The sequence below is a fragment of the Vanellus vanellus genome, assembly GCF_965231255.1.
Source record: "Vanellus vanellus genome assembly, chromosome: 17".
Classification (NCBI taxonomy): Eukaryota; Metazoa; Chordata; class Aves; order Charadriiformes; family Charadriidae; genus Vanellus; species Vanellus vanellus.
This window is the reverse complement of record NC_138922.1, coordinates 8,672,551-8,685,386: the sequence shown is the minus strand read 5'-3', so window position 1 is coordinate 8,685,386 and position 12,836 is coordinate 8,672,551.

Sequence of the window (12,836 nt, the reverse complement as noted above, 5' to 3'; positions counted from 1 at the left end):
ATGTAGTCCCACTCTATCACCAGCTTCAGACTATTTCATTATAAAGCGCATTTTTTTTTCCTGAAGATTTTTATCTAAAGAGACCATAATCCAGAAACTGTGCTGAATAGGTGCCTCTCTAGATACTCGAGAGCCTTAGTCAATTATGTGCATAACTATGAGCAGTTCAAACTTTGAAGAGACTTTAAATGAGAAAATGTAGTACCAAATTGAAAAAAAAAAAGCATAAAAATGACATTTCAAATGTATTTCTTTTAGGGTTTTTTCCTCCACCGCACCAGGTTGGGCTTCATATTCCTATTGTGACCCCTCCTGCAGCAGGAAACCATTCCATAATAATCCCTTCCAGAAAACCACCAAGCTTTATCTTCCTTCCACAATTCCAACAGGAAAGTTGTTTCAAAACTTCATTGCATCAACAGTTACAAATGTCTTTCTTTTTGCATCATAAATTTGTCTGTAAGCAGTGATGTGGATAAATACTTTTCTTTGGACTGTCATCATCCTTCTGTTTGGTTATGGTGTGTCCTTTTCTTTATTTACTCTTCCGAGAGGATTTTACAAGAGGGTGCCCAGGACGGCACCAGTCCATCTCAGGATGCCAGAGGTCCCCTGCAGCCCTTTAAGTACATCAGCTACTCAGGTTTGATTTCCTCACCCAAATTCCTGACGTTAATACATAGATATTGCTGGGTAATTGCTTTTCCCCGACCTTAGCCAGAACCCAGCCAGATCATGCACTGTACCCTTACTGACTGTATAGCCTACTGATTTATTCTCTTAATAGTTCGAACAGCCTCCCTTCACTCTCCGCCCTATTACCTGTCACTATTACAGTACCAAAGGCAGCGGTTATAGTACAGTCAAATAAATTACATTCACGGTATCCCTTTCTGGAAGCACCTATCAATGCCAGTTTGAAATGGCACTATTCTACTCTCTCTCCCTCCCTGAAAAGAGGAAACTGCTCAACCACAGTCAAAGATTAGAGAACCTCTTTCATTAGTGAATTACCATCCCATAAAGATGCAAATACCGAAAGGCTCTTCCAAGGCAGTAAGGGATTGTACACAAGTGAGCATAAAACGGATGTAGGTATATGAAGCAGAAGTCTGCAACAGTAAAATATATAATGATTGATCGATCAATTTTCTAGACAGATGATAGTCGGAGCAATTAATTTTAATTATTATTTTGAAGGATTAGAATATTGTTTACCTGTTTATTTTTATGATCTATTTTTCCATTATCCCAAAATGAAATTTATACACTTACAGCTTCCAACTTATACACATTAACATTAATAGTATATACAGATTAACAAAAATTTTCAAGTTTTACTTGTTCTGCCACATTGATTTCCAGACCGCTGAGTAAGCTCTGACTCCTAGCTCACAAAATAAGGCTGCCCTCGGCACCCAGCTCTGCCACCTAGCTGACATCCAGCAAGGTCTCTCCATAAGGCAAAATTAAGAAAGAGCTTTGAGTGTTCTTTAAGAACAATTAAGAGCAATGTTCTTTAGAGAATACAGAGCTCACAGAACACGCAAAGTCCACAATCTCCTCGCGTCCAACAGGCTACAAGCCATTTGCAGCCTGCCGGGACAGCCCGTCTGCTCCAGAGCACCGTCTCTTCTGGACCCACATCACCCCCAGGAACGGGCCACGGGATTTGTCTGGCAGCAGCCACCACCTGTACGCGAGTGCCCCGAGGTGGGCGCGAGAGCGTTGGGAATCACCCGTGAGGATGTGCTCGACGCTCTGTACGCGTCAGCCTGGTGAAGCGCTGGGAAGCATCACGGGCACGCACAGACCGGCTCTGGGATTCTCTTCCGGGTGGATATTTCTTTTGCTGAATTAATAAAATCCGCCTCCCCTTTTCTAAGTTCTGCTGATTATTTTTTTTTAGTTGCTTGCAATATTAGAGTACTATACATATAGAGTAGAAATAGGGCAAATTATTCTCTTTATATGTGTGTGAAAAGACATTTCTAGAACTTTAAGTCAGATGGCATTAGATACGGTGTCGCAGGCATTAACTAGCTTTTATTTACAAGACATTTAAATGCAGAAACCCTTAATTAGATTTTACTAAATCCATTTTTACCCATCTTTAAAGGGCTTATATATAACATTATGAAAACCAGATCTGATTTTACCTGTCATTCAAAACTAAGAGGCTGGTGTGAAGATTTTCAGTGGGAGTTTTGCGTTGGTAAAGACTGAAAGAACCAACTACAAACAAACGGCTTCTACCAATGAAAGATGCTGCTATTTCAAAACAGAAGCCTCATGCAGAAAAAGTAGACTGAAGACATAGCAGCACTCTGCCCAGTGTTTGAAGACACTTGTAGTGATAAAATAAATGACATTATTTAGTTGTTTTACTAACCTGAATTTACACTGGCGCAGAAAATGCCAGTGTTTTCCCAGGTGTGCTGCCCTTTTCAAAGGCTCTACCATTATTAGCTTGTTACACCCCAGTGATTTCAAAGCCCTAACTTTTTGTTCCTGTTGTATTTACTATTTTATAATCTTTAAAAGAAAAAAGAAAGAAAGTCTACAGAAGCCTATAAAATATTATTTACTCAAGAGGTGAATGGTTTCTTTCAAGCAGTCACTACCTATCTTCCATACAAATAGAAATGATGAAGTATAGGAAAACTTCACACAATTCTGGAAAAGGCAGCATTTTTGTGAACAATAACTACTTCCAATGTCACTTTTCTTATTCCCATAAAACCTTCGATTACCTTTTTTCTTTCCTTAAGAAGATGGGAGAGCGCTTGTGCCAGTGGCTACACTGTGCCTCGGTACAAGAATATGAAGCCCGTACACATCATTTCAGACTTAATCAACTATGACGTGAAACAACAAATAAAAGGAACAAACGACACGGAGGGAGGAAAAAAAAAAGTTGAAAGATTTAGATACCAATCTTACAGGTAACGTGCTAGCACATAAAAAAAGAGGAAAAAATCACAGGGGATCTTTTCCCATCCGTACAAATATCTACTTGGCACTAACAGCAAAAAACCCACAGCAAACAAGATGCTATCTAGGCAGCACTTTCCTGTGAGGTTTAGTCTGGAGCACAAGGGATAAAGATGGTATCTGTGGACGTACTGCCAATAAAACGCCCAGGCAAGTTCCTCCTGCCCTGTCACACCAATACACACCATCTCTACCGCACCCTGTGCCGCAGCTGCCATGAGACGAGGAGCCCCCGGCACCAACCTCTGGTTACTCTTCCCTATCCGTCTGCAAGTCTGCATCGCAGGCAAGCTGTGGAGCCAGAAGACTGGCAGTTTTTCCACGGCCAGATGCCCCATCACTCTTCTGAACTCGGTCAGGACCAAGACGACTTTGGGTACTGGATTTATGAAGCCAGACCCCAAGTGTACAGATGTTCACTCCGTTATTCATCAATATTCATCGAACATTCATCATTTTTTATTCATCATAAAGCTCTTCACACAGATGTGGATACAAACATTTCCTATTTACATATGGCCCCTATGTCCTGTCCACCACTGCAAAACAGGAAAATTAACCTAAAACTCCCTCGCAACAGATTTTTATTTTTTTTTAAATGCAAGTTAATACTATCAAGTTAACTGGGGCAAGGTAAAGCACCCAATTTCTCCAAATTTCATCTTCATTATGTGTGCAAAAGGAGCAACTGGATACAGAACGAGGTGCAAATACACGTGGGGGAGATGAAATGCAATACAATTGGTAAAAAAAAAAAAAAAAAAAGAAAAAAAGCTTCTGGTACAGTTACACGGGTTGCCAAAGCGAGACACTTTTGTATTTTGTTCCCATGAAGTCCTTAAGCTTTTTCCCCAACAGGTGCCACACTGAGCTTTGCTGAATTTAACTACCATACTCCAAGAAGAATTCTTTTTAATACACCGATGTGTTACTATTTCGATATTAGTAATAAATTAGAAGTTAAACGCTTGCCAGGTCTGGGGATTTAGACGAGGAACATGAAGTTATTTTATCAAACTAATTTCTTTATGCAGTGAATGAAGATTCGTAAGTTCTGCACGTTTGGAATCATGCTCTTACAGTTATCTTTAAAAAGTAAAAAAAGATGATTGCAATGGGCTAAAGTAGGTTTACTTTCCTGGTGTTCTTCGGAATGGATATCTTGCATGATTGAGCAGAGCTTTGTTCAATTCTCAAAGCAATTTACTAGAATTGAGAACAGAATGTTTGGTAGAGCGAGTTGGTCAGTCCTGGATGATTATATTCTTATTCCAAAACAATTACAATAAAGGGAAAATGGGTTATGTTCCTGTAAAAATATGAGTCTTTCCAAATAGCAGCAGAGAAACACATGGATACACAATCACAGCCACAGAACCCACTATAGAAAACACGGTAAGTGCATATTATGCCAGGAAACGCCTAATTAAAACTCATTAAGCGAGTTCTTCATTTTTAGTATTTTTTTAAAGAGCTATATAAAGTAGGATATATGCCCTATGGTAATAGGAAGTGTGCTTTTCCCATTCCGTATTATTAGCTCCAGCTCCACACAGGTTAGAAGTAGCTGGTGCGACGCTGCAGCACAATACACGCAGCGCACAAGTACTGCTTCGGACTGTACCTCCGGTAGACTATTGCATCAAAGAAAATGAAAAGCCATTGCTTTCCTCTGCACCTCTTCCACTGACAGACAAAGGACTTTCCCCCAGCTCTGGAAATAGGACTTTTAATTGAAAAGCTCTGAGTTGTGTTCCTCATACGCTCTTTACCCTCTGGAACTGCAAATGGGTGAAGAAAAGCAGCCTCAATTTTCAGAGGTTTCTGCAACTGTAAATGAAGCCTATTTGGAAAATTGAGACCTCATCAGCTTCTGTCTGGGGAAGGAAAGCGAGGGATAAATTCATTTCAGTCTGCGATAATGTTATCACATAGAATGAAATACAATAAAAATCATTTAGCAGTCAGAGAAAACGTAAAGAGAGACAGAGAGGTTTGAACTCTTAAGATTTTAATTCAGTCGGTCACATAGTCGGCAGAGTTTTAATCTTTACAAAAATAGCTTGCTTTCAAAAATTTACTGAGCCAACAGAACATCATACATACACGACGAAGCCACCTTACCAACGCACCGACACCTAAATCCTGTTCTGCATCATGAGGGCTTGAGACAAGTCCCGAAGCCCGCAGAGCCCCGCACTTCCCGAACCCCCTGGCTGGAGCACCCTTACCTACATGGAGCACTTGGGACACCATAAGGAAAGTGACACTTGAAAAAAACAGACCGTGATGCTTACGGATTTGTAAGGATCAAGGAGAACTAGAGATTTACCTGTGTATGGGTCTGTCGCTGAGTCCCAAGGATGGATTCCAGCACTCCCAGGTATTTGCTAACACCAGGTGCCTTCAGTGGAGGGTGTTCATGCGTGGCAGCAGCAATACAAACATGCTCGTGGAGGGACACATTGCATTTGGCTCTTTTCGCAAAGTTCTTCTGCATAACACTGCCTTCAGCAGAGCTTGTGGGAATCATCCACACCTGTGCCATCACCCCATGAACAATGCCTCACCTGCAAGCAATTGACCCGATAGCATTTTGGCCCACTGGGCACTAGCTGGTCTCAAGGCTTCATAAAAATACTGAATGTTTGCAAAAACAACAAAAAAATCACTTTACTGAAAGACAAAGGGCCACCTTCTTTAACCTTCGCAGTGCACAGATGTAAATGACAAAAAAGTACATGAGAAAGTAAGTACAAGACAGACAAAAGGAGCAAACTCCCAGGACAAACAGATGTTTTAACATCTGTGTTCCTCTCACATTTCTGTCTCTGGGCAAAGACTGCCAGCATAGCAGCTAATTAGTGCTAAATCTGATGAGCATTTTTTGGATGCTAAGTATACCTGTTCACTAAGGAACAAAATGAGACCAAGGGCTTATTTTGCAGACTGGAATGAGCAGCCATCAGGTGGTGATTATTTTCCGTCTACCAACTAGAAAGTGTCTTAGAGGACGACAAATATTTGGAGTCCATACCTCACCTCTTGAGCCCGTTTTGGGCCACCCGCCCTTCCCCAGCACGTCTAGTCCAGCAATAAACTCACACTTTGCAAGTCAGGAAAAGTTGCGGACCAGTACTTGTAGAAACATTCCAGCTTTACAGTGGTTTTCTGTCTCATATAGATATATCATCTATATATAAATTAATTAGGTGCTGTTGAAGTGCTGCTAGTTGAATATTAAAACAAAGCATCTGCTTTGAACTGACGTGGTAGGGTCAGGTTATTGCGAGGTCAGGTTATTGCAGTTTATATGCTAGCCATGTACAAAACCAGTTACTTTCAAATGAAGCTGACATCGTTTGCCCTTCTGTACTGGAGCTGTTCATCAGATGTCTTACCTCTGCCATGTATCGCTTGATTCTCGCCAAATTAATCTTCTGGGTCATGAAACCTGCTCATTTTAAATTTTTAGAGGATCGTTACATTTTTTTAACCCTCTTTCGTACTCTTCAAGTGACTTTAGAGTCATACTCATGGCTAAACAGCAGAATAGATCAACTCGACACCTCAGAATGAAAAATAAGGGTGGAAAAACTGGATTTACTTTGGCAAAAAATATAACCTTGCAAACCTTTGGAGGGCAGACAACATCCTTTTGCTTTGTGCTGACCTACTGCCTACAGCAAGGGGACTCTGGTCTACGGCTGGACTTGTAGATGCCATCTTAATACACAATAAAAATACACAAGGGAAATGAATTCAGGCCTTACTTGGGAGAAGCTGAAAATGGATTTATGTATGTGTGCATACAAGCAAGATAAGCCCCAGGTAAAACAGAAGGCAGACCAAAAGAGAACAGGGAGAAACCCAGTACATGACAAGTCCCTGAATGACCCTCCTTTTCCCACCTTCACCGAGCGTCAAAGGGAACGTCACTCCTGCTCTCCCCCACCTATGGCACCGTTACAAAATTAAATTTTGCCTGAACAGTGGAAAAAGTCTGAGATGGCCCTAGTATGTATACACATGCCTGGGACTACTTTTAGGATTTAAAAAAAAAAAAAAATCCAAATTTTATGCCATCACTAAAACTGCTGCGAAGGGACCTCACAGTGGTACGTTTAGGGGAAGAGACTGCTCAGTCTTTTTCCCCTTTCCAGTAGCAGTGTGTGAGGTTATTAAAGATTTACTTCTTCAAGCTCTAGTCTCGTTACAATTAATATCCTGAGCCGTAGGAGCTTTTCAAAAGCTATAAATTTTACCTCGGGTGCAGCAACTTACTCCTTGCTTTTATCCCACTCAGGCTAGCTATATTAAAAAGAAAGAAGCGACGTTGGAAAGCAAAGATATAGGGGGGAAGAAAGTAGAATTTATCACGATGAAAAGGATTTAGCTCTGCAAATTAATTTTTTCCAGCAGTTATGAGGAGGAAGAGCAGAGCCAGCGCCCCTCGGTAGAGCTGCCAGAGCGGGGAAGCCCGGCAGCCTTACAGGGAGCTGTAGAGAAGAGCATATACCGTCATAAACACACGCGAGGGCGGGGATGGCATGTCGGAGGAGCCCCATACAGCCTCGCCAGCTGTTTCACTCCCGCGTGCTTTCACACTGATCAAAAAAGCCACATCAGAGCAGAAATTCTGCCACATGACCCAATAACTATTTTTTCCCTCCAGATCAACATTTTCATTCAGTTGGAGAAAGACTTACCAGAATGAGAATCCTTCTGCCCAAGCAGAGAAATGGGGAGGAGAGTAAAAGAGCTGTGTGTTTTTACATACTACTGAGCAAGAAGAACATATGAAAGATTTAAATTTGGATTTGAACTTTAAAGAACATGCTGCTCCCTTGGGTAGCAGAGTTCAGCTGAGAACGTTTACCCACACCAACTACTCTGCAAAGGTTTCTTCTGAGAAACAGTACCAGAAAGCTCCATTTATAAAAGACTGATTTATTTATTATTTTTTTCCTGAAATTTTCCAAGACATTTACGCATAAGAACACAAAGCTTCTTTGCAGAGCTAGCACAGGTTTTTTTCTGACTACATAGGAGGCCTTTTTTCATGCTTACAAATCATCTGTCGCTCTTTTAGCTTTAGAGGGACCACATCAACAAGAACACTGCCAAACAGGTTACCTCGAAGCGCACCCAGGTATTAGGGACGACTCTGCCCAGCAGCTCATTACTGCCTTTGTACGGGACGTGCCCCAAGCAGCCGCTCCAGCCTTAAACTGGCGAGGGGAGGCGCTGAGCTACGCGAGGCAACCTTGCCAGCGTAATTCACGGAGACACGGCTAACACAATGAAGAATTACCACACAGCAAGACCTTGCAGTAATTTTACACACACCGAGAGCAACGGAATGGCTTTATACACAGAAAGCAAAACTTGATAACCCGTGGGAAGGGAGCGCGAGGGACGCGTCTCCGCTCCTACACCGGCTCCTGCGGCCCCGCCGCCTCCCTCCTCACCCTTGCCGAGTTTCAAAGTCACATTGCGGAGCGCACCACGGACACAACAGGGCTAATACCAGGCTGCCGGTCCTTCGGAACAACCGGCCACATATGGGGTCACAGAATGGTTCGGGTTGGAAGGGACCTTTAAAGGTCACCTAGCCCTGCCACGAGCAGGGACATCTTCAACTAGATCAGGTTGCTCAGAGCCCCCATCCAACCTGACCTGGAATGTTTCCAAACCTCACCAGGTTTAACACGTTTAACATGATAAAATCCCTGGCACAGATAAACTCAAAGCGGGACTAATTAGGATACGAATTTCAGGGGCTCTCAACATTAAATGTTGCGGATGCATGAATTTCCTAGTCACAGCAATACAATAATATGCTTTTGTTTGTTCTTTTTTACTTTTGTGAGTGCAGATTAACGATGAACAAACATCCATTTCGTCAGACAATACTGTGGGAAGCTCATCTGAGCAAAGGGGAGGTGAGAAAGGAGCAGAGCAGCTGCTCCCTCCTCTGTAGACTGGCAATCCACAGCGCCCTGGGGACAGCGGGCAGATCCAAAACCACCAGTGAGAAGCTGGGAATTAGGGAAAAGACCAAGAAACAGGTAAGAAGTCTCCTGTCCTGGCAGGAATTCCTTTTGACCCGCATCCCCACAGCTTTCCTGTTATAAATCTATGAGTGCAAACAGATCCCTCAGCAAAGGGATCCTCCCTCAATTCTGCCTCAATAGAGAGCTTCTGCAATGATAACAATAATATCGCACTCCAGAGAGCTCACCATGTTTAGTTTAACTGATCTATCCCTGGGGCTTTCAAGAAAGCCCATTAAATTCCTTCGAGAATGCCCTTCTCCAGAACCCAGTTATTATCAAAATAACAAAACTAAAGCTTCTAGAGAAACAACTGGTCAGAACTGTTATCTGGAACTTCAGCTCTGAGCTGCACCAAAGCAACTTAGCAGCCCTGCATAAACAGACCAACAGCCAAAGTTTTGACCTCGAGGACAAGGATTCAGAAAAGCAGTACATTAAATCATAGAACACCAGTTTGGGAGGGACCTCAAGGATCATCTGTTCCAACCTTTCCTAGCAAAGGCACAGTCCAGACAAGACGGGCCAGCGCCCGGCCCAGCTGAATCTTAAAGGTCTCTAATGATGGGGAATCCACCACTTCCCTGGGGAGATTATTCCAACGGCTGAATATTGGAGGGAAACTCTTACCTGCCTTCCCAGCTTCAGCCATACCTCGACCCAATGTGAATTTGCCCGTGCAGTGAGCTCCTGGCTCTCCTCTGAGCCTGCTCAAGCAGAGCTTCCCGCTGCACCACTGCCCCACCACACACCAATTACCACAGGTTTCTCCAGTTAACCTGATAACTTGCATGTTAACGAGTTCAACCTGTCCTTGCTCTTGGCACAAATCCATTTGTGTAGCCATTTCTAAAATACCTCAGATGGTCATGGCTCTTGATAAGAGTAAGGAGAGTTTTTGCCCAGTATGGTAAAAAATCTAGTGCTGTAAGTAAAAAATAGTCTAAAATGGAGAAATGTGTACCTGTTCCTTCTGAATGCTGTGGGAACACGACCCAGCCTCATGACTTTGCAGGTTTTTTCCATTTTGTAATGGCTTGCTGAATCTATGCTTCATTTGCAAGGCTTAGAGGTGAATAATTGATATTAAGTAGGTCTTAAGTGTTTAAACCCATGGCCACTCCACTCAGTGGGTGTAGGAAGTCAACGAATGAACCCCACACCCTCTGTAACAATATGTGATGCGAGTTTCTCCTACTGACTCCAGCCAGAGCAGCATCTCAAAAATCATCTTCAGCATCTCAAAAATCAAGGGTTTCTGCAGTCCCAGACCATGACCCCATAAACCTTCATCCAGACAGAACACCTGACAACCCCAGCTGATCTTTTGCTGGGTAAAAACTTCAGACTAAGGCATAAGTCCAAACGATTAATTAAATGCAGAACTCCTGTAAATGCTTTTCAAACCCCCCTGCATTCATGAAATTGTTTGACAGAAAATAAATACATACATCCGAGTTCTTTAGAGTGATCTCACTTCTGCTACATCATACTTGTGCAGGCGTATGCTCCAGCACTTAATGATGCTTATAAATGCTATGATACCACCCTGCGCGCAGGGACTAGCATTTGATATTTATGAAGTCTTAAGTAATTTTGTCTAATAAAGTTAATGAAGTATATGTTAGTAGCTGGAGTATATAAATCTCTTCACTTTTATCACCACAATATATAAAAGTATATAAAATCCTTACCATACAAATTTACTAACCTTGCTTAAGTCTTGCAAGTTTTCTTCCCTAACCCTTTACTACACTGATGTCTGGAATTAGCACGGCCACTTGTATAGTAAAGCGTATCTGCAAGTGATATTGCCCTGTGCTTCACAGAAACGCGTGCTCCGGCTACGTCCTTGAGAGCAAAGGATCATTTGCTATCAAAATGCAGGAAAGCTATGAGGGGAGAAAACTAATGAAGCAATGACATACTCATCAGGAACATAATCTAACTGTGAAGTAGCCCCATTAAAAATACTGGCTAATTTTGCACAGACTTAAAAATGTTATGAGTGTTAACAGCAATTATGTGCCCCATATTTTTAGATTAAGAGTGCCGGCTGAGCCACGGACCTACTGCGATCTTTTTTCTAGCGTCTTCTCTGAGACTGCCTGAAAGCAAGGAAGAGGATCCCAGAGGACAGATCGGGGGAAAGGCAGAAAAGCTCAGAAGAGCAACTTGGGAATTTTGGGACACCCTGAAGCATCAGACCAGAGCAGCCAGAGGCCTCACTGCTTTCACTGCAGCACTAAGCTGCCCCTATACCCAGAGCCACACCAGGCCTGTGATACCACCTTTCTGTCACTTATTAGCCAGACCACTAAGACTACTGATTATCCGAGACACCAAGTGCCTGGAAATCTTGCGCCCTATAAGCAGCAGAAGAAAAACGAGGTTTTTCCTCCCCTCAAGCATCTTCCCTGCATTGAACTTCTGCCTTGAAGTACACGCAGCAGTGGCTGAACATTAACTTTCTCTGTGTCTCAGCAGCCCTTTACCAGCCCTTGTGGAGCCTCCTTGCGTAGAAAAGCATCGAAATAGCATCCCCTTGCATCCGCCCAGGATAGCAGGAGGTCTTCCACAGCAAGAGCGAGGGCTGAGCCGTGCGAGGAGCGCTCGGCCGGGCTGCCAGGCAGCCGTGCCCCACGTCGGGCAGAGGGCAGGAGAGGCTGGGGCAGCGGCACCTCTTCTCGCAGAGCCCTTCAGCACAAACCCGTTAATTACCATAGTTAAAAGTTAGTAAAATCTTCCAGAGCTGGGATACCAGAGACCTGACCTGTTCATGAATTTATCGTATGTGCATCACCTTCATTTGTTCTTGGCAATGTTTTGCATAAGCACACACAGGTTTCTGAGCTGAAAACAAACCTGAAAATGTTGGATTTACTCTATGCAACTAAAATACCAAATCAGCTAAGCCAGCTTCAGAGATTCATATCCTTTCAGAGCTCAAACACCCACTCGTTTATTATTCTATTTGGAAAATCTTACACGGTACTCAGATTTTCTCCCTCTGGGAGGAATCAGCATATGGTAAAAGCAGGAGTAAAGCGTTAAATGCATTCAAGTGAAGTTCTGTTCCACCGTTTTAATTGCTCTGAGGTGAAGACATGATTTGCCAGAGAACATATTCAAACAAATCAGTGAGTTACTATGCCTATTAATTTTAAAGGTGTGCCCCAAAAATGCAGTTTCCAGAGGGGTCTCTCAGCTTCTTTCTGGATAGCAGTAGTATACCAAATGTCGGGCAGGATTCTCTATGTGTTATAATGAGACATTTGTTCACTAAGATGCCCTGAATTCAGATAAGAAGAATAGGATTAAGTAGTAATTTCAGCAATAGACACAATGCTGACTGTGTGTTACTGAGCACTTTTTTCAGTTTGTCAGTTGGGCTTTGTGCATTGCACCAGTGCAGCCTGTAGAAATCATCACAGATCAAAACTCCCAGAGACTGTTTCCTCTAAACTTTTTGCTAACTTTCTACATGGCCCCTAATTCCCATAACACCACTGGAATTCTCTCTACTAACAAGAAAACAGACAGCTGATATAAGAGATAGTCTCCTTCAGGCTTTGCGTAAAAGTTTACTTCTCAGGGATTTGGGGGTGGAGTTTATTCCATCTCTCTTAAGCGTTTTATTTAACATCTATCACAGAGTGAAAATAGATGGTGACACAAAATGTTTAAGACTTTAGACAAAATTCAGTTGAAAAGCAGCTCTGGCATTATTAGCCACAAAGACAGCAGGGTATTTATCTAAGTTCACATTAAAGGTATTTCTTTTTA